A 23875-nucleotide genomic window follows, 5' to 3' on the forward strand; every position below is an offset into this window, starting at 1 on the left:
CAGCAAGACCCCATGACAGCAGCCTAATTGAGCAGGGGTGTTTGTCTTATTTTGGGTGATATTTCATCATGCTATCCACTTTGATCTCAGTTTTTTTGCTGTAGGGGAAATACGCCAGACTGCACATCCATATCCCTCAACATCCAGTTTCCAATTAATATAAGTCAGCCACAAGACACCCTATACTCCAAAAACACACAAACGTTTTCACATAGGATACATCCTCTCTGCTTCAAACACACGCATATGCATGCAAATCATGTCTTTCGGTCCTTACACAATAATCAGAACTGCAAACATTTGGCACAATGGCACCCATGGGAGCAGTTTTCTTATTGTAATATATCAACGCCTGTGAAAGCGTAGCCGAAAGCTGCTTTCTATTTCAGGTTACATCCAACAGGCAGCATGACCCTGACCACCAAAGTCCCCACACTTCACTGCCCAAACTGCACTGCAGCTGCCTGTGTCCTGTGCATTAGCTCCACCCACTGCTGCTGCCTGTGTCTTGTAAATTAGCCCCACCAGGAGCACGCCCAAACCCGATACCATGTAATGTGACTCTCAGCCACACTGGAGAACAGCGATATAAAAGCAGGAAGGGACCATTCTGACAAAGACCACCAAAGGATTCATAAGACCAAGGTGACCCTTGCAGCTGACTGCCTCATTATTGGAACCTCAGAGTATGCAGACATTGTGTCACATCAGATGCTTATATAAGGGAAGAGGGGGTTCATTTTCATAGGGCTATGACCAAAGATTTCTGATGTACTTTATTAGTAATACAACACTGTCAGCTATTACATAATCATGATACTAGGGTTTACTTTAGAACAGTCTGCCACCCAAATAATGTCCTTTGGTCAGAAACTTCCCAGTGATAAAAACTGTGCATGCCAATATAGGCTACAATCCATAAGTCTGTTGATAAGATCCAAGAATGAATAAGTTTAGCAGAAATTGTGTGTTTCTGAATGTTTCATGGCTTCTGCATGAATTTCTCCATCTACCACTTATCATCAAGTTAGATATATTATCAGTTTAGATATATTATCAAATTAAATGATTCAAAGCCATTTACAAACACACATTGTATTTATGTGCTGACTATTAACTATTTCTGATCAATGGAAATTTTAATTAAATGTCTCTTCTCATCTGAGACATAAATAAAGATCTTTAGCAGGGCTCTCAATCATTTGTTTTCCATTTCCAGCAAAATTCCAACAGTTTCTCATAATTATACTATTAAATGTACTAGTTAGCAGCCCTAATAGTACATGCAACTGTAATTTTGTATATTGCAAATTAAAACTTGTTACCCTTACCAGGTAGGATTTCTACATTGTGGGTGCCCATCCCAAAAAAAGATAGGAACTTGTTAAAACAAAAAGCATTAAGTCTGTCATATATTCCGTGCTTTACTCTCTTTCATACACAGTCATCACTATATACTGTTGTGGGGATGTGATTGTGTACTGATTAATTCAAGCACAATTTTAGAGAGCACATCCAGTACAGAGGGCACATCCAGAACAGAGAGCACATCAAGTACAGAGGGCACATCCAGTACAACACAGGTGTACAAAAACCTGCCCTGCTCTCATACCACTCACATACGATCATCGGTGTGAGAGAAGTGCATTTAGCTAGTGAAAGAGAGGCAGAGACAGACAGCGAAGGAGATTGTGTGAGACTGAAAGAGAGAGTGCAAAAGAAAGAAAGATAGAAAAGACAGAGAGATCTGTTCCAAGCCTAGATGTTCCAGTAGGTTAAATTTACGCTATCCTCTAAGCTGGTATAGCAGAGATGTACTGTTAAGGTCACAGGTTAATAGCCCAGCACAGAAGATACTGTATTTGAAGCTGATCTCATATGGCACTAAGAGTGGTATATTACCCCTCTCTACAAATGCAAAAGTAATGTACTCAGAGTTTTCCTCAGAGCAAGTCCCATGAAGGAAGAACAATTAAACCTTCTCTGACCACCCAGTCTCCAAGAGGCTGAGCTTGATCCTGCTGGTTCTGTGATTAAGCACCTGCGTAGTGTACTTCAGCATCATCTTCTCTTACACACCTTTATGTCAGGCCAGTCACGGCCCACTCCAATAAGTAATTACATTTTAATTTAGCACAGCAATGGCATATGGTCGTACATCAAGTCTGAGTCTCTGCCAAGGTTAAAACGCCCCCTGGCTACAGAGCGCTGAGGCTTTGGTGTGATCTAATTCATGCTGTATGCTTGTTTTGTTTATTAATGAGAACAAGTACTCTTTCAAGGCTCGAGCCTTTAGTGTCAGCTGGTTAAATTATGAAGAATGGTCTGCCTGCCATGTAGGGTGCTTGTTTCTGAATCTCCTGCAACTTAAGACAAAAAACTATAAATCCTTTTCTTCTAGCTAAGAAGATAGCATGTGATTACCCAAATTACCATAATATTATGAAGCATGTGATTACCAAAATTACCATGATAGAGACATAGTCCATAGGTGTTTAGATTATGAACTTTTAAACCCAAGTAACTAATAAGGTGTTGGTTGACAGTACACATTAGGGATTGACAGAGTTATCAACATTCTCCAGTAGAGGAGAAATAAGACCATTTTTATTTAACGTTACACAAAGTAACACCTCATCACAGCAGGGCTTTGTCTATTTGTAACCTCTTATTATTCAAGAAGATCGACATCAAACAACAGTGGTGACTCTATGGCTCTGATGAAAACAGCACAAATACCTACTAAAATAACTTCAGGGTTCCTTGGGATTGGCATTTGTCACATGATGAGGAGAATGAATCTTCTCTGTCTAATGGGGTAGCAAAGGTGCCTTGCTTAACGGCTATATGTTCTCTACGCTGGGAACATATATTTAAAGGGTGCCCTACTTTGCTGGGTTTTTTTCTAGGCTCTTCCCACCTTCCTTACAATTTTTTTTTCTGATTGAAACAAATTAGATTCCCCTCTTACAGTATCTTTTTATGAGCTTGTCTCCAGTCTTACTGTTTAATTGAGTCCTTGCATTATACTCAGGGACTTAAGGGCAGCATTGTTAGTGAATCTTTGGTAATCCAACATTTACATAGGCTTTATTCACCACGATGTGTACCTTCTCTTGTTCAGGGATATGTTGTTCCACAAACTTTCCTCTCCAAATAAACACTTCACTGAGCACAAACAGCAGAGCAGCAGAGGCTCAGTGTGGCACCTACATGTGCACACACTTACTTCCTATTGCTGCTACTCTTATGCGCATGCATGCATTAAACAACAGAACCCCATTAATAGCCATTAAAAGTGTTTTCACTACTGCACTTTAAAACGCATACACGAGTTACAAGCACTGCTGCTCATAAAAACGTTCTTTGTGGTTCAAAAGCATTGAATGGTTTCTCATTATTAAACCCACAGTAATGGCCCTTGCACTGACATAACCATGTCTGCCTGAGTGCCTCCTTTTTTTTTATTAAATCACATTCAGGTAATTCAGAGTGTATGAAATAAATTATAGGGCTTGGGAGACACTCCTCCACCAAGCCAACCACACAAGCCCCAGGATCAACGGCCCGCTGTGCAGAGGGGTCTGGAGGGTACGACCAGGGCACATGCCCCCCCCAAGAGAACCATCGTGTGGCTGCCACTAATCAGCCCAGTCAGACATTCCCTGACCGGCTCAACACATAGCTGGAAGGGGCTGGCACGGCCGGTCTTTTGCAGCGCTGCGAGGTTAGCCTCATTAGCATTGCCGCACACAGGCTGACACAAGCCAGGCAGTACACACAGACAAGCTCTGTTAGCATGGGGCTGAGGGCTTCTCACTGTTCTCCCGGACTCGATGGCTCTGCTTTCTCTCGCTCTTTCTGCACTGACAATGAATGCTGTTCATTCACTTCCACAGATTTAATGAGGGAGCCAGAGCACCCACTCATACAGACACACTGCTGTTCATGCAGAGGGAGTGTAAGTCATATGCGTTTCCATAATGCATTTAACAGTGAGGAAATGGCAGAGGTGGGTTTGCAATATTGCTCGTGCAGCCTGAGTTACATGGCACTGAAGTGCACTGGACAACTGTAATAAAGTCATAAACAAGGTTCAAAGCATACAGTACAAAATACTGTACTGTATTTTAGAACCTCTTTAAAACTCCCTCAGTGTGATAAACTCAATTTACAATATGGTATGATAACAGTTTCTCTAAGAGGAGGAAATAAACCAAGAAAGTGCAAACACAGATTTCCAAGCCGTAAAACAGAATCGGCCTGATTAACTAGAGGAAATGTGTGTGCTTCTTAGTGATTTCCCCACCTGGCTCACATCTGGATAATCTTACAAGCTACAGCATTCAAAAGCAAACATGTCAGTATGGTAGTAAACAATGATATCAAAAAAATCAGGCAAAAATGAAAGTGTGGAATGTGGTATTTTTCCATTCTTGCAACCCCCCCTGCGGTAAGGTAAGCAAGTGGCATGGATGTCGTGGCAGAAGCCCAAGAGATGGTCATTTCCTGGGCTGTATGAGCAGCAGCCTGCCTAGCGGGTCCTGGGAGAGAGCAGGAGTCAGTGGGCAGGGGCTGTCGCTGGAATACTAAGTAGGGGCATAGAAGGCTGAACGCACCGTGGCCAAGCTCTCCGGCACACCTGCTGCTGGAGCTCCTGTCCACACAGCTGCCGAGGGCCCATGGACAAGCCCCGAGACTTCACCCTGTCGCCAAGGTTTGGACATGACGTGGGGTGCATATTGAGGCATCCAGTACAAGGATCGAAAGGACTAAACACTGAGATTTCTGCTCATTATCTATTTTCACCATATAAATGGCAAGTGAACATATATGCTGGTATAGGCAAGCTCCTGTAATGAAAATATTATATTTAATTGATCAGATTTCCTGTCAATTTGCTAAGACTTATATTACAGAACTCTTCAAAATAACCAACATATAGGGAATGGCAAAACCCAACCCTCAAAAACTATAATAAGAGATCCTCTACACAAAACAATTTTTTTTGCCAAAAGCAAGTCTCGACTATCATTTAAGCAAGCATCAGTCGCCATTAATGCACAACATTAGCTAGACATCATTAGGCCTTTGGGACTGTTTTCTGTGACTAGATACCAAAACAATAGAGCTTTCTGGCAACAAGCTCTTGCAGAAGGGAGCTCAGTACGCACTGTGAATTACAGTAGTAGATCTGTGATTTGTAAATTTTTTCTTGTTAGTCTTGTTAGGATACATGGCACCGTAGACTCCACACAAAACACCTCATCAGCCTAGCTTGCAAGTCACACACTGACTCATATTTAGCAGGGTATAGATTTGCTTAAAGAAGGAGCAATTCACATCAAGTACCTTTTGTGTCACTGACAGAGTGGTGAATTGCATCAGTGACACTGTGTGTCTAAGTTTGATTAAAATCTGCCTTTACTGCAATTATAAGATGTAGCTGGATCTATACATACAAAAATGGTTCAGTGAACACAGAATCAAGCTTTTGCTGTGGCCATTCCTGTCCCCTGAATTACATCTCATTGAAAACCTGTGGAATAAGCTGAAGAATAGAGGAAGGACTTCCAAATTACCTGTAGAGCCCTTTGTGCTCCTATATGTGTTTTACTATCTAATTTAGCATTACAAAAAAACTAAACTTGGTGAAAAACTTGGCATCGGGAAAATACACAATGTAATAAATGCAAAGGTGCCAGGAACTCTATGTGTTATTAATTTTTTATTTTTTTTAATAAGGTTAAATTTGTCAATATCTTCTGAAATTTTTAGTGTTCAAGCTTACAAATATACAAAAGGCATTCTCATATTTTTTGCTTATATTTACCAAGCATGCAAAACATTTACCATATAACTGTAACAGAGAAACACCACACAAAGTCACAACATAGAGCATGCAATTATGTACATTTTGTATATTTGGAATATATACTCATGTCCCCTTTAGCAAACAACAACTAAATTTTGCAGCTCAGGTAGAATATAAAGAAAACAACAGAGGTTTTTCACTGCACTGCATGTAAGACCAATCAAAATAAATCCATGCCACAGTAGATTGTGGATTGAGGATTTGTTGATTGAGGATTCGGTTTTCAGGGAACTAATCTTTTACAGAGAAACCAGTTACATGCTCAGACATCCTGCCCATTTGGTGCTGTGTCCAACTCTGCTGGCAAGCTTCAGTTCGACCTTTGTTTGTAACTTAATATAAAATCTGTATCAGTACAAATACCTCTTAGTTCTCCATGCACTAAAACAGGCCATTAGATCTGATAATAAATGCCTCTACTATTTTCTTATATTGAATGGCACCAATAATGTTTTCCTATCTGAATTCAGGGTTCTTGGTACTCCCACTGTCTGCCCTCGTTTAGATTGGCCACCAAACCTATCGTCCCACGGCTGGCATATCTCGCATGGACGGTTGACTGCCCACAGAATGATTAAACTGGCTGGCCTGATCCTCTTTTAATTAGCCTACCTCATCTTCTGCATACACTGCACTTAAGTGATGCTTGAGCAACAGAGGAACAATCCACTATCAGCATGACAACAGATTTGCTTGATGGGTCCAACTTTTAGAAGTCAGTTGGCCTGCAGGCAGTGCAGCTTAGAAGTACACGCACAAGTATATGCACATATGCATGCTCTTCTGTTCACATGGTCAAAGGACAAACATGACTCTTTCTGAATGCCAAAAGTCTCACATGCACCATGCTTTGGTGCAGAATGCTCAGTCATGCATTGCGTGGGGAGAGGCCATTTTTCCTATAGGAGTCAGGGCCAAGGCTGTGCCACCCAACTCCCAGAGTTGGTCTTCTCTCACCATCTGTACTCCATTCTTCACTTCAGCATCCCCCAACCCACATCCTCGACCCACCCCAGTTTGTTGACAGTATACTGATATTGAGCCTGAGCCTTGTCCAGCTCCCCAGCTCTCTCCCACAGCACATGCTTGTCCAGACTGTGTTTCATGTCAGTCTGAATAATCTAAAAAGCCTCCCAAGGCAGCATGTGACCACTCACTATGTGTGGCTGCATGTTTGTTCTGCTCTTGTATGTAGAGTATATTATCTCAATCCAGATTTAAATCGTAGGCAGAATGAGAAATTCTAAGTGGAGGTAACTAGAGGCATCTTTTGATTCCCAGGCAAAGCTCTCGAGATGGACAGCTGGGGAGATGGGTACAGGCAGTCTACAATCACATATCTGTTTGCATATGCTATGTTAGCACAGAAGTAGGCAAGACCAAGTAAGCAGTTTCCAGCTAAGCACGCAAACATCACCTTGACTTGCTCCATCTTTGAAGACTCCTGAATTCTTCTCTTCAGAGCAACTCAAATCAATGCAACCTACTAATCTATTTCCACAGCCAAAGAATCTTGAAGATGGAAACTGATCTGACAGTGGGAGACTGTTAAAAAATATTAGGGGGGAAAAAAGACAACTGCAAAGACCCAGTTCTAGTAAGTTACTAATGTATGGAGGCTTGGGTATCTAGCTATAGCTACTACACTAGACGTGTCCCAAAACGGCAGTCTGGGGTATAGCAATGAAACAAGCATAGCTGAGCTGGAGGATTCTGCTCCAGGCAAAAGTGTGAGATGGCTAAACTGGAAGCATGAGAAGGATGATCTCAGCAGCAAGGATGACACTGTGGTACAGAGCACTAGCACTCTATCCATTGCACTTTTACTGAGCTATTCTGCAAAGCTGCTCCGCTCCGTCACACTGCAGACTTCTTTCACATGCGGGCTCTATGCATGACCTTCACAGATAATACAAGCTGTCCTCAGTGCACCCTCACAGCAAGACACAAGATGGCTAAGCACTGAAATGCATGAACTCTTTAGTTTATTGTCATTTTCTGCAGTATAATGAATAAGTGTCTGCCCCTTAACCAGATCGACTTTAGAAACATTATTGTGGTTTAATAAAGGTTAATTGAAAATAAGAGGACAGGTAGTGGTTCTTGAGAAGCCTCATCAATGGAATTGTGACACTTTCAAGGCTGCCTGCTCCTATATACGAGCTAGTCAGGCTAAAAAGTACACAGTTAAATGCCATGCATCAGTCATTTGGAGAAGAAGACTGCTGCAGCCATGTTGAGTGCTAGCAGAAATGCCAAGCAGGTTCTTTTAATGTGATTTGCTACAGCAACACTCACAGCTCTTTGAAGTACCATTTCTAGCTCTCCTTTTCCATTACATACTGATAGGCACCTGGAACCACTACGTGTTGGAAATGTTCATTTTACAATGAACTGTTAACAGGTCTGTTCAGAGTTTTGCAATAAAGAGGGAAAACAATCTCCCTTTAGAAACTTTAGTAGGATTTTGCAAAGTTTAATGCCGATTATAACAGCAATACAGGAATATTTGTGTGGAAATTATATCATATCATTTGCTTCACTGTTTTATATCCTTTTGAATAAGTCACATAATTGGACTGTTTGAAGAAATTATGCTAATCATCAGCTCAAGACTGTCACAGGAACATGACAAAATGTGTCATGGATCAATATTCTTATTTTACAGTGAACCATATTCATGTATTTGTGACATTCACCTATCCCAAAAAGGACTTTAGAAAGCTTGACTAGCAAAAAAGAATCATCTGCACAGCCTTAGAAGGGGGAAGTGGCACAAATACACTACGACAGGATTAAGTCACAGGCATCCCTCACTGGCAAACACATCAAGGTAAACTATTTCTGTGAGACATTTTGACATGCCAGTCATGCTGAAGAAAAAGAGAGAGAGAGTGCACACTTGAATGTGGCTAAATTAGTCAGTGAGAAAGTCAAGCAAGTCAAAGAGGAAAGATGTGGGAAAAATGAAGGCACAAGGAAGAGGAGAGCAAGCGGCAACATCTGCTAAATGTCAGGCAGGCAGCAGGGGGCAGCGTTTGAGGGTTTTCTCAGGCCCGCACTGAAAAGTGCAGAGGGCCAATGCAGCGCAGCCCATCGTGCAGGGTCTAATTAGAAGTGCCTCTGGTGAGAGCAAAGGCACCTAGTGTATGGGTTCGCTGCACGACATATTTCACCACTTCAAAAGGGCCACGTTGGAACATCCACTTTCCACTGATGCTGACAACCAGGTCGAGAAAGTGTGTGGCGCCTCCTCCCACCTCATGGATTTTGTTGTTAAGTCTCCCGTCTATCAGAGCAGTCAAGGTCAGGCACTGAGATGCAGGCAAGCTACTAAGATAGCAGCCACAGGAGCCTTGGGGCTGTTTGTGTGGCATAAAACAAATTCCACATCAGCACAGCTAAGCCAATAAAACAACAAGGGGTCCGGCATCTGCAGTCTTTGTGCAGGAGCTTTTATTTTCAGGGCTTTATTGGGTAATTAAAGTTTGAAGAGTGGCCATATGCTCCATGCGACTGGCTGTGGCTCAGTTACTAAACTTTGACTGGGAACAGGTGAAAGAGAACAGACTTACTTCCTGTCAGTGATCCTTGCCATCTGTTCCTGAAATGGCTGTTCTAATGGAAGACAATTACTGGTTTATTTTTATCTCAATAGTCAATCCCTTTAAATATGCTCGCCACAAAATGTCTCCAATAGCTCACATTTTGATTACTTCAAACACAAAGATGAAGAACTCTCAAAAAGCAAACATAGCAAAACTTGAATTTTGTACTAAAAGGTACTTGGAGATAAGCAAAGCTTAAATAGTAATATAAAGGTGTTTACTCCTGGATCTGAGTTTTATGATTCTCTTACCTACAGTTACAAGAAAAAATTTGAAACTTATCTGGATTTCTACATGAACAGTACCTACAAAGGGATCTTGTCATTTAATTTATAATAGATTATAATAAAAGCAGTCTTATTTAAGGCAGACAAATGTATCAAAAAAAATACACACAGAATTTCACAGTATCATGTCTTTATTAAATAAATGGTTAAAACAAACAAAGTCCCTGATGGAAAAGTGTTACCTAAAGTGGTGTTATCTCATTTGGCAATATAAGGCATAGCTGCTAATAAATCCTCCACAGCAATTTGGAGATAGCAGTTTGACATATTTCTCAGTACAGAACTGTGAGCTTACATATATATCTGGTATGGGTTTCATATTATACCATAGCATTTCACTGAGATTGAGGTCTGGATCTCAAATTGGCAATCCTAACAGTTTCCTCTGTTTGAACCACTTGTAAATTGCTGGATTATTCTTGTTTTGGATAATTTTCTTACTACACTACTTTTAAATCAGAGATGCCCTGATATCCTGCTGTAAAATGTACTCATACATCTTAGAATTCCTTGGTTTCTCAGTAACTGCAAGCCGTGCAGGCCCTGAGGCAGCTCCACACTATTATATTCCCACCTACTCATAGGCAAAGCAGTAACAGTGCTGATTTTTTTCCATTTGCAAACTGTCTGCCTCACTGATGGCTGATGAAGGCTCAAGTCTTTATAAATCATTTTGTAGTCTCACCCAGTCTTATTAGCTTCAACTTTTCTGCTAAGGTTCCCTAAAGTCGCTTTTGACCAGACAGGTCATTCGCATACCTGAATTGACTGTAACACCTCACTCCAATTACCCTATTATAAAAAAAGGTAATTTTTCTGGAGATTCACACATTGTTTCCACAAATAACCATACTTATTCATAGCATATCTTTAATTAAAATATGGCAATGAAAAATGTGTGCAAGTTCCTATTATTTTTCATGTAAATCATCAGATCAAATTACTCCAGATCGTTTAAAAGGGCATTTTCTTAAAACCGTAGTTCACGTTTCTCTCTGGTATCATTCGACCCTGTGCAGCTGTTGCTTCATAGTGAAGGGTTAGCCAGTTGAGAGAAGCAGTTTGCACATCTGCCTGATTGTTCTGGACATGGTCCTAGCCTTGCTGGAGAGGATCTGAAAGTTAAAATGACATTAAACACTGATGTCCCTGTGTTGGAGGCCATACCACCACTGTTATCAAGCCTGGCTTCACTTTCCCACTGCTAGTTTCTAACTGGTAGTTTTATTTTTTCTCAATGAGACATTCTTAGTGGAACAGGGCACTGGCCCAACTCCCAACCTCTCCCTCCCTCCATAGACAGACTTGAGATGTTTACCAGTACTCTAGCTACTCAGCCCATAGCTTCTACTTAACTCCCCTTCTCTCCATAACCAAAGTTTTGTCTGGCAGGGTGTTCAATGGCTTTCTGTGCAGCATGATGGTGTGTTTGGCTCCTTGGGTGCTGAACAAAGGCATTTACACACAGTTAAAAATGCTGGACCTCTTTTCTGCAACACTTTCTCCTACAGCTATACTCTAAGGCATGAGAAGGAAAGGGCAATAGATGCAGCATGTTACTGGCTACAAAGTAGAGAAAAGATTACAGGTTCCCTTTCTTCTCCAATCCCCCAGATAATTTCTCTTTGCTTGTTTTCTCACTGATGGCTGTGAGACTGTGGCAGCACATGTACTATGCCTTTAAAAGCAACCCCGAGGAGGGCTCTAGGGTCAGTGAATGAACAAAAACTATGGCCTTCCAGAGATAATGAAAAAAAAATCACTTCCTATTGGGAGCTGTGAGGCAGATAGTTTAATTACATTGCCATTTTAATTGAACATGAATTATTCACAGTCTGAGCAGTAATTAAATACCACAAATACCCATACTACCCAGTTACTGCTAAAACCAATTATTTATCATGTTGGTGCTAGACCTTGTTTTAGTCTCTGGTGTATAGCCTTTGATGAAATCTTCATCACAAAATCAAACTTTCAGATGAGCAAAAAAATACTGTGGTACAAGTCTTCCAGGAAGGCAGCCACTTTCAACAAGCCTTTAGCTCTGCTACCTGCTATGCATCACTTCAATTCATGCCCCAGTCAGACAGCCCTCCTCAGGTCCTTGACTGAAGGTATGTTCCATTATATGATAGCACAATTATTTTTCCAAGAATATAGCCAGCCTTTATGGGTCCACAACTAGTCATGTAGGTTAGGTCCTTATATAACCAAGTATGTCAGGTACTTATGTGAGCTGATAAAATGGTACGTAGAGTAGCAAATTTCCAATTAAGGCCACCTGAAGAAGAGTTGTAAACTGCTTGTACAGCAGTGTGTCCTCAGCAATCTGGATGGTGCATTCACTGAACACTCCAGAGATCTATAACTCAATTCCCCATCTGCTGGACACGATTAAAAGAACATTACTATATGACTATGGGAGAGGGCTCTAGTAGACCCTAAATGTGGACTCATTCAATTCTGAAACCAATATCACCCCTCTGACATCTGTTCAGCGAAATGGCTCCCAATGTCACATTAACACAAAGTAATTTAATATGTGGTACAACTTGACTTGAGTGGTGGTCCAAGACCTAGTTCAGTCCTATCAAGAAAGAAGAAAGATTTGTCCTGTGGATTAAAAATCTTATCTTTTTCTAATTAGTAACCAAGTCTTCTTACTGTGGTTTCACTGGGGATATTCAGGCTTCACCAGCAGTGACAATAAACACTACTAATAACGAAGGTCAAGTAACACAAAATATGTGTCAGGAACATCTGATATTAAAAATCCCTGCAATAACCCAATGAATGTAAGGCTAATTTGTGCAACTAAAAGTGTTATTGGAGTACTATATTCTGAGGCCAAATAATATGTTGGATAACTGCAACAGCTAGTGTGTTTTTGCTCATGCTCCGCAAAACTGCTAAGAAGGTTGTTTAACAGGGTTCTATTACATACCCATTTTTTAGGGCTAATAGTACTATTCAGATAATATGTTTCATAAAACCAGCCAGGACCCAGAAAACATCACATTCATAATCCTATCCCTTTATTCATAATAAATCAGCAATTCACCTTCCATTTTTACAAGGTCTGCTAAATCAGGCCTACACTTTCATTTACATCAAACCTCCTAATCAGAACTGACTTGAGAAGGGCCTATAATATATTTTATCCAATTGCAAAGTCAATGTGAATTTTAACCTAATCCCAGATACTAAATTGGAATCTGAATTTTCTTAGCAATTGTACTATGTAACTATGTCTTAAACCTACTGCTTTCACAACATCAGCCATCTCCTCTCCAACAGTATTGGGGCTAGTCATGCGTTGCTTACTCCTCTAAAGCTGTGACAGGGTAGGCAGCAGTTCATTTCTTTCTTTCTTTGACCAATGGGTCCAGTCTTACCCTAAGTGCTCTATAGCCAAATTAAACACAATCTTTGAATATGTTATTGGGAAAAAGTACAGCAGTTAAGAGGTATCAATTATACCATTTCATTGTCATTGCCTTACAACCCACACAGTTCAGTCTATCCAGAGAGACAATTAACAATCTCTGACAGTAAGTGAAGAGGAAAAATAAGAGGTTGTCAACACCATGGTTGATGCTAAGGAGGTGTTATATAAAACTTACTGTTAACAGAGAGTCTCTCACTACATTAGTGAAAACAGTTTTAATACATGAGATGCTGTCACTCATTTCTAAATACTAAATGTAAGGTAGGAAATGGGTAATTATACAAAGTGTTTTCTGTGAGTACTCCATTTGAGATCAATTCCATATGGTGAACATTTGTTTAATGCCAACAAATTTAGCCATCTCATTTTAGTAGTACATTTATCAACATTAGAGTTCATCTTTCAGTGAGCTAAATAAAGAATGATCATTCCTGTTGATTTACACAAACCTGCTTTATACAAGCCTGCTACTTAGCTAAAAATAAAAAACAACCAGTTTATGATAAAATAAATAAGAAAGTTTGAAATTATATAGCTAGAAAGAGTGCATGTTGACCCATAAGAAGTGTGTTTATACTAGCACTCCAACTAACAATTACTTTGATAATCAAATAATAAGATTATTGAAATGAATAATGAACTATTCTTTTCCATCATGTGAGTAAAATTAGTACTGGTTGGAAAGGTGTGTTCAGGGTTGAACTGCCTAATAAATTATTGAAACTCTTCACTATCAACCTTAGAGAGTGATCTCATATCTTTGACCAGCATGGTTAGTGAGGACATTCTCTTGTTGGGGGGTTACAAGTGTGTTTTCTTTGAAGAAAGCCATCCATTGAACAATGGAACATCTCCATTGTTCTCTAAACTTGTGCACTCAGCAGCAACATTCCCTACTTGTAAGTGTCGCCATGACAACAATGTAAGACTACAAATGTAGGGCACATTTAAGCACTACTATATCTGACATGCAAAGAAAAAAACTCATCTCAATACAGAAGCTGAGACAGTTTTGGATTAAACTGTAATAAACCAAACTCATACCGCTACTGTGCTATTACCAGATATTTTATTATTGTTTCCACAGGAATATCACCCCATTCTCAGAATATTTTTTGTTTTCTTGACATATCCACAGATTACCACAGAAATCTGCAGCTAGCACTAGAGCCTAATCACAGAAATAGAAAACGTTACAGCTCACAGAATGAAGTAACATGGCCATCTAGCTAACTAATTTATCGAGACAAGTCTTCATCATGCAGAGTGCCATCATGCCTCTCTTCAAATGCTCCAGCTTTGCCAATATGCTCCCATGCCAGGCTTCGTAAATGTTGCAGTTCACAACATTATGGCTGTTCATATTGAAATGTTCCCACACTTCATAGGTTTTTGATCTTGAAGGTGTTGTGCTATTGTTCACTCCAATAACTGCTAATGCCTAGCTACATGTCAGAGTCAGCGCAAAAAATACAAATAATTATGTCACTAATAGACAATTCAATTTACTGGCAAATAAATTGTTTATCAAGTTTGATCAATTATGTCAATTAATGACTGTACCCCTAAAAAGACCCAAAAAGAGGTCTTAACTGAAAAATTAAATTGGGCATATTACACAAACCACATCTGAAAAACTCAATTAGCAGGAGTTACCCCTAAATGGCTGATTACATCAAATGTTTTAATGCTTTAATGTTTTAAAGAATTGCTTAGAATATTAAACAATAGTTGATCTTGTGTCACCTGTGCTACCAAAGAACATTAAAAATGACATTAAAATCAACTGAACGGTTAAAGGCTTTGTCAATGTACCAGTGATTTACTGATAGGGGTTTTTCAAGGACTGATAAAAAATTTAGAAAATGGTTGGTAAAGCGGTTGACTAAAGATTGGTAGAGAGCTGAAATTAGATTTCTTCAATACAGGCATTTCATAAAATACTAAAATCATGAAATTTTATAAAATCATAAATTAACCACAGCAAACTGTTACCGACATTGAAATTAATAACTGTATAAAAATATATAACATGGCCATAAAATGTTACTGTAGTCTAAACTAATTATATTCCTAAATTAATTAATTAATCTAATTATTTTTGACAGATAAATGCAAGGATATAGCCCTCCTGTAGCATCAGCTATAATCTTCGATGTCTTTTAGACATTTTGAATCAATTGATGTTACTAGTTACAAAGCAACCTAATTCGTCATTAAAGAAATCCATGGGCCTTTTTAAATGTCACTGATTACTTGTTGCAGGCCTAGTTCACAGTTTGAACAAAGTGATTCTTTAATAGGTGAGTTGAACTCAAAAACATTATCAGCATGCAGTAAGGAATGGCCATTCTACTGGGCAATAACAAAACCCATCGGTGGCCATCGGTGGTAATAAATATAGCTTCTACCACTGAGAAGACTCCTGCTGCTGCTGATGTATCAGAAAATCTTCACATGGGGAGCAGTATTAGCAGCCTTTAATGTAACAATAAGAGGCTGCTTGCAAATACCTTGAGCGCAAAGCAAGACCAACCCTAGCCTACACTAGAGGCAATAAAGGTGAAGAGGCATTATAAACATTAATCAACCACAGCAAGCACATGAGCACCTCAAAACAGTTCAATTAAAAAGGGGCAGTGATGACAACAGGAAACAATAATAACAATTAAATAAATAAATACAAAAGTGCAGAAGCACCTTTGACACAATAAAAATGTAGTAATGGCTCACTGAGCAACAGCGAGCAAAATACAATTTGACTTAAAAACAAAAGTTACACACAACTCTTTGTGTGGCAAAAAATGTAAACAACTCCCAACCAAAAAGGAAAAAAAGAAGGAAAAAAACTTGCTTAATAAATCACAAGCTGAAGTAAACAACGAATCTGACAAGGCAAGGCTTGATTTCAGTAATGGTGCTCGAGAGGAAATGTGTAGCCAACCAGCCATGGCACTTGACTAGGAATGAAGCCTTCTGTGCTGATTCACTCAGACAACGTTATTATGTCTTGTGGTTTTCCTCACACTGCCCTTGTGTAATGAGGAAGGGGGCTGGCAGTGCGGTAGAGGAGGGGCAAGGGGGCACACATGGCATAGGCAGAGATGCACTGCTTCTTTATCTCATATCAGTATCAGTAAAAAAAGTTACACAATCACAGTGACATATCACAATCATAGATGATCATTACACAATCATAGGGACATAGCCTGCATGTCTCAAGGGTCCATGTTTTCATTTTGTTTTGGAAAAGAAATTCTGACTTTTCATAAACTTCTGGAAAAAAACATTATTTACTCTGCAGGGTTTAACTGACCTAAATTCTTCTGGAAAAAGTTAAGCATAACTGCACATCAAGCTCAGACCAGCATGTACAGCCATGACAGGGAGTAGTCTACAGTTGATTATCTGCTCAAAACCACTGGGGGGTCTTTTCACATAGGAGCATGTAAAAATTGAAAGTGGCTTTCAACCAAAACTTAAACCCTACACTTCACAGTGACCCTAAAGCACCTCTCATTCTTTCTAGTCTTACTCAGGAGAGAGGTTCTGTATGCAGTGTGACAGGAGCTAACTCCTGGGGCCCTCCACAAAATGAACAGGAGAAGGTTCATGTCACTTCCTGTGGCTAATTACCCAGAAGGATCCATCTGCCTCCCCCTGTGGGGTCAGCATCCTGATTGGAGTTAAAGGAAGTTCAGGAGAGAGAGCTCACGGGTGGCATGGCAGGGTTGGGCAAGCAGGTGCCCTGCTGCGTGACTCCTGAAAGTGCTGAGTCCATTAATCACACTTTGCACGCCTGCAGCTTTTGTGGCCTGTTGTGACAGCGACAAGGCCAAGAATGATTAATACTTAATGCAGCGTTTAAGAGTAAGATTTATGCCATCTGTTAGTGGACGACATGGCGCTGAAGTCCACCCCTCCATCTGCGGAAGGACTCTCTGTCTGGTCAGATTAAGAGGGTGATTCATATATTCAGCAGGAGGGGGTCACCTCTAGATAAAGGGTGACTTTGGCCCATGTGCCAGAGCAGGAAAGGGGGCTGACAGTGGCAGTACTGTTTTAGCAGCTAGGCCCCGGAAAGGGCTGGACAGTTTACAAGGTCCCAGGTGTCCCTGTCACCATGCTACTGGGTTCTTTTATAGAAGCTACACAACAACAGATGGCAGGGGAACTCTGCTGAGTTTTAAGAAAAAAAAAGGATAAAAAGCAGCAAGCATATGCGATCCATGTACTGAGTAAATATTCACTCCAGCTTCCTGTGAAAACAGGAACCAGAATTAGACCGATAACAGAAAATAGGCTAAATCATCTCTTTCCCTATCCATAGTTAAATGTCACATGGAACTGGTATATATTTCCATATAACTTTCATTCAATTGTCATTCTATTTGAAAAGGCAACTGAGGAGAGTTTTCTGTTTTCATAAAAACATTACAATATACTACTACTCAAATTACAAAAAAAAAAAAAAAAAAAAAACTATTTCCAAGGCAACAAATGTTATTTTTTAACTGCATTTCATTATCACTAATTTGCTATTATTACATGCCTCTTCTAGTTATTAAGCAGACTAGGTAAACTTGATGTGTGGGAGAATAGGGATGGTAACATGAAAAAGTAAAAAGGTGTAAAGAGTGCAATCTGGCATCTTGATTATGTGTATTCTGTTTCTGAAGAACAATTATATTTTGCTCCATGTATTCAGAAGGTCCTGATAATGAAGAAATAATTTTCATACAAAACAGACTGTTCCTCTCTCTTTGCCATCTGCATATTCAGACAAAGTGTCAAAAGACCTGATACAATCCATTTGTTATTCTTCCTTTTCACATAAATAAGCATTTTCACCAAGGGCAAGATGTACCCAATCAGAGTGCAGCACACAACTAAAAAGGTTCATATAAAAAATTCAAAGATTAATACTGTTTCAGAAACATATGTTTCAGTTCTGTCAACTTTGTGCATTTTCTTGTAGTATATGTTTACAAGCACTGATAACTTCCTACAGTTAAAATGTAATAATGCAGTGGGATCTGTATGGTAGAATTAATAAAGTATCTCACAGTATTAAAAAAGTAATATGTAAATGGAAATACTTAGCCACAGTTCACCATAACTCACTCTGGTAATCTCTAGTCACACTTAAAACCTCTATGTATGAAAACTGCTATGTTTACAACTATGTTTTTAACATATTAAAGCAAAGCACACAAGTACTTGGATAATGGCTAGAGTCGAGGACTACCAGGCTGCTATTTTTAACCAGGCCCATGGCTTCACAGTGGGAAAAACAGCCTCCAAAGAGGTTTTGTCTGCAGCACATATGAAAAGGGGATGAGATGGGGAGGGACAGACAAACTGTAACATGAGGTTGTCTAGACTTGCTTATAGCATCACCTTCTTTGGCAACCTTGAGCATCACAGTTCAAATCAAGGTCTCATGGACACAAACGAGGGGCTTCTTTAAACTTCCTCTTGAAAGGAAAGGATGAAGCAAATCCATGTATAAATAAACAAGGAATTAGCTGAATTCATCAAAGCCAATTCTCGCTCCTCTTTATGCACTGTTGATTCAAGCAAATCTGATGTCTAGAGATTAAGTTCACTTCTTAGAATGCTAACGATGCACCAGCAGCTGTATTATTCAACCTAGCATACAGAAGTATGAGAAGAGCAGTGCACTATATTCAAATGGATGGAAGTCTTCTGCAGGCACACTGTTAGTCAAAAAGAGAAATAACAAAATTGCAAAAAGTTGGTGAAAGGCAAATGTTTGTGAGAGCAGAAAAGACAAGTAATTATTCTTTTCATTAATCTTTTCATGCATTTAAAAATAATTCACAAAACAGATAACTTGGGGTAGGAAAAATGCAGTAAGTCATGATTAGCAGGAAACACATTTCAGACCGATGCTCTAAATCCTCGAAGCAGTAAATGAGCACAGATTGCTGTTCTACTTCAAGGGTGTTTTCGTTAGCAGTGCCAGTGAGTCCTGATTAACATTACAGACTAATAATTCTCTGTTATGCTGTGAGCAAGGCTCTGGCCAGTGTGATTAAACACACAACTTATAACTTGAAAATTTGTTAGGAAGAAAATGGTATAGATAGTAAGAAGAACAAATGGCCAAAGAAACAGAGTGAGAGAACGAGGAGACAGGTGCCCTGGTAGTCCCATGAGGCATAGCAGAGAGACAGATGTCCAGGTAATCATAGGACAGACATAGCAGAGAGACAGGCGTCTTGGTAGTCCTATATAGTATATCAGAGTGACAGGTGCCCTAGTAGTCCTAGACAGCATAGCACCTGGTAGTTCAACGCAGCATAGTAGAAAGATAGATGTTCTGGTAATCCTTTGTAGCATAGCAGAGAGACAGGTGTCCTGATAGTCATATGTAGCATAGCAAGCATCCTGACAAGTGTCCTGAGAGTCCTATGTAGAATAGCAGACAGACTACCAGATGTCCTGGTAGTCAGTAAAAAGCAGCAGAAGTACAGCGTACCCCTGCTGAAATTCTCAAACTATTGGTATCTTAACAGGGAATAAAGGGCATACCAGATCGTAGGCAGATTCAGTTTGCAACAGAAGACAAAAAAATCAATTACATGTTTTACATCCTGAAAATTACAATCAAATTCATATGCATTTTAGGGAAACGGTGCTTTAAATTTACTTTAATCCAAAGCTCTAAATCCTTGAAACCAATGAGGGGTACTTTTTATCATGACATAACCACCACATTTGGAAGGGTGAAATGCTCCATACTACTATCAGACCGCACAAATGTTGAGGACATGTAAGAAGGCACAACTGATACTTCCACCTGAATAACTGCAGCAAAGTGCCGTTTGGGTCTACTAAGTGGTACCTTTACAGGGTAGGCCCTTGGGTGTGATCTCTTTTTCTTTTTAAGAACCATGTAGCCTTTTTTGACAAAAAAGATTGCATAAAAACACAAGAAAAACACAAATATGCACACCCATTTGTCACTGGGTTACATGTTCATTTGTGCTCCTTGTTTCCCTCCATCAGATGTAAGCTAATTAGCATAGTGTCTGGGCCCATCTGAGCAAGGAAACACTGACTGGCACATAATGAGTGGAACATGCCCTGGCAATTATATTAAGCCCAGCTCTGATTGAGGAGTAAACAAATGCTCCTGCAAAGCAACCAATATCCCAACCCCTTCCAAGATCCCCACACACGTGCTCGCACACACTCTGAGCAAGTGACTTGCCAGTGGGTTGGGAGTGTCACTGCTAAGTTACACGAGGGAGACAATGAAAGAGTGTTTTAAGTTCGATCAGCCCATCAATTAAAGAAAGGGGAAAAAGAAACCCCAGAAACAATGGTTTCTGAAAGATGATTAAAGCAGAGACACGTGCACAGTGTGAAAGGCATGGCCAACATGCACCGTTGCTACATTTTTAAGACACAACCCTGAGTTCAGAGTAAAAGGTGTCTCTAATAAGGTAGCAAAGGAGAGCAAGCATTTCTCAGCAAACTAAGTAAGGAAAAATGATCAGCAGGAGGTATGAGCAAAGCGCCAGCCGCCTGCCGGTTCTGGGCACACATGAAACACGGCACCTGGCAGCGTTTACAGGCACTTACGTCTCAAGCCGTGTGTACATGGTGCTAAGGAGGCCCATGGGCCAGGCTCTCCACAGAGATACTGCTAAATAAAAGATGGCTGCCAGGACACCAGCGCAGTTAGTTTAAAGTCCACCTTCAGCTGCATGCAGCACAACAGGCGTTTGCCATCTGTCAATCACGCAGAGCATCAGAGCGACCGAGGCACGCTGAGGGACGGGGTGAGCCTGTCATGCCACCATTTTAACCGGAAAATCTGTCAGAGCTCTTCTGCTTGAAGAAGTGGTAGGCACCTGTGAGGAACAATATCCTTCATAATCTTAAAGCATCACAACCCAGTTGGGTTTAGGCTTTGAAGTAGAAGTTAAACATTGCCACAGATCTGGAACTCCTCCATATACATCGCAGGCACACCTGACTAGAAGCCTGCAAGACATGTCAGAGTGTATACACCAACTCCACCACATATGTCAGGCTCATTTCATGAATCAGAGCCAGGGAAGTGGGCAGGTTCCAGAGTGACGGACTCAAAGTGCAGAGGGACTAATGCGGAGTGATGCCCCAGCCTGAAGGATCGATCAGAGACAAACGCGTCTCTAATAAGTCCATGATGGAGGGCATGCATGTGGATGGCTCGCTGGCCCACGGCAAAGGTATGGAGCAGTGAGAGCAATACTGACTCACCTTATTCATACAAAAAGCTACAGAAAAAAACTGCCCAGAGTGAGGCAGCAGCAGAAGGGTATAGGAGAAATGCTGCCTCCACTGCTGGGAATAAGGATGCTGACTTCCAATACACTGTGTATGTCTCTGAGTTAATTGAGGGACAGATACCTTCAGTACCACTGCTATTATATTTATATGTCTCTGTCTTAAAATTGGAGATGATCTGAGCAAAGAAACACTCCTTTGGGACTTTTTTGTTGTTTCCTGGGGGGAGGAGATCCAGTTCAAACTGCAAGTTGGCATGCAAATAAAACAAAGCAGAAAAGATGTCTGTTAACTGAGACTGTCACATTAAGTATACGTCAAAACATACAGTAACACTGGCAGCTACGTGAGAGGAACGGTCTAAGAGAAAATGGAGCCATGGGGCTCTGACTCCACAACCAGCCTTGGCGTCAGCAGGCAGGCAGGCAGGCAGCGGTGAGCTCCATGCCCTAAAGGAGTGCTACTTATCTGGGTTACTGCTCATAGATGTGCTACTGGTGCTGACAGGGTGAGCTATGAGAGCCAGGGTCCTCCAATGAGGGCTGACTGAAGTATGTCTCTATGGGGTCCGCCAAGCCTCTCAATGACAAAAAAGCTTAAGCTCCAGTTCAGGAATGGCAAGAGGTGTGGGGCCGACCCCACAGAAGATAAGAGTCTACATAGAACAGAACTTCAGTGTTAAGGAAGCAAGTTTAAAAATGTTGCAATTATGTGATCCTACCAAGAAAGATAACTCAAGACAGATGATCCAAATATAAGAGTGATGAATCCTTTCCTTAAAACATACATACACACGCATACACCCAATACTGTGCTAGAGCATACAGGAACAGCAGATAATCATTCACTGCTGGACTGCACAGTTCTACTGCTCTACACTTTTGCCGATGGGCTACACAAGCATCTTTCCATTCATCTAGAAATGATGGCAGTGTCTGAACTGACACCACACCCAGAAGCCAGGGCAGAAAGTGAAGAATAGTGCCAGGACAGAAGCACAAGGGAGGAGTGAAGACACACAGGAGGAGGGGAGACAAATGATTTAACACACCAGGAGACAGCTTTTGCAATGTAGGAGAAAAATGTACAGATTGAAGCTAAAATTGTGCCACACAAAATAGCTCAGACTATCAGCATGTTACTGTGTTCTCTGTCTCACTCTCTCTCTAACAGCAGGGAAAGAAACAGATTATGGGTACCTCACTGTTGTAGACCATGTAAGTAGCTTAGGACATCTACTATTTTTTTAATATTTCTGATTCCAATGACCTCCATAACATTTCAAAAGAACAACATTCTGGGTTGAATCTGATGATTAATTATATTTGCAGGACTGGATTACAGATATAGATGTGTACGAACGATATTAGTCCTTAAGCTTGGATTGATAACATTTGTATTTTCCTGACATCACAAGGTGCTTTTTAATCATTTCATACCTTATGCATTTTGCAAGGGCAATAAAGCTGCTGCACAGACATACAAGTTACACGAAAATTAGGGATCACAAGGCCAGGTATTTGCAAATTTCACAAAGACTTTACAAACAGACCTCTGCATTTAGCTCAATGATACTGTCAAGCTGCTAGTTGCTATTGTCATGATGCCGTTAAGCACTAAGCACAAAAAGTGTACTCTGAGCATATTACAGTAATTAGTTACCGTGGTTACATTGGGTATCAGCATTTATGGCAGTAAATGGATATGATTACTAAAAGTTATACGAAATTGCCAAGTCTGATATAAATGGACAATTTTGGAGGTCATAAGTAGATCTCCCCATACCTGATGTAGCCAAAATAACAAAAATAATAAGAGGGCAAAAAAACAAACTGAACTCCATTTTGACTGCTAAATATTGGTGAACAATGTCTCCACCTGATTTGCTGTATTTTAATAGTAATGTTCTTCCAGAAAACTTTGTTATGGCTTGCACTTCATGCCCAAAAAGTTCTGTCTCATCTGTAAACTGCTCGTGGTACTAGCTTATTGATTTGTCTATTAGCCATTTTAGTGCCATTATAGTCACCACATTTAGCACAGCTCAGTCAAATATATGAGTAATATGATTAGCTGAGAACATACTAATTAATCATCACACCCTCTTATTTGTATCCACTTTGTACACTCAACCTTTTTGTCCTAGTGCTTCTTCTAATGCCTGCTTGGTAACTACTTTACTGCTAGATTTCAAAAAGAGGCTATTGTGCAGATAGCTGATAGTTACAGGTGAAATATAACAGAGAAAAATATATGTGGGAAACATCCTCCAGGACTCAGGACAATATCAAATTTAAAATCCTAGTTATTTGGCAAAATTCTGTAAGTGGAATGAATGATGTAATGAGGTAGA

The 23875-nt window shown here is 40.3% G+C and overlaps 1 protein-coding gene across 12 annotated transcripts in view; it reads right to left on the reverse strand.

Moving 5' to 3' along the window:
* Positions 1 to 23875, reverse strand: part of ptprub (protein tyrosine phosphatase receptor type Ub) — a 137332-nt gene that overhangs the window by 96601 nt on the left and 16856 nt on the right. The window lies entirely within an intron of this gene.

The sequence above is a fragment of the Electrophorus electricus genome, chromosome 14, assembly GCF_041902795.1.
Source record: "Electrophorus electricus isolate QZ-2024a chromosome 14, ASM4190279v1, whole genome shotgun sequence".
Lineage (NCBI taxonomy): Eukaryota > Metazoa > Chordata > Actinopteri > Gymnotiformes > Gymnotidae > Electrophorus > Electrophorus electricus.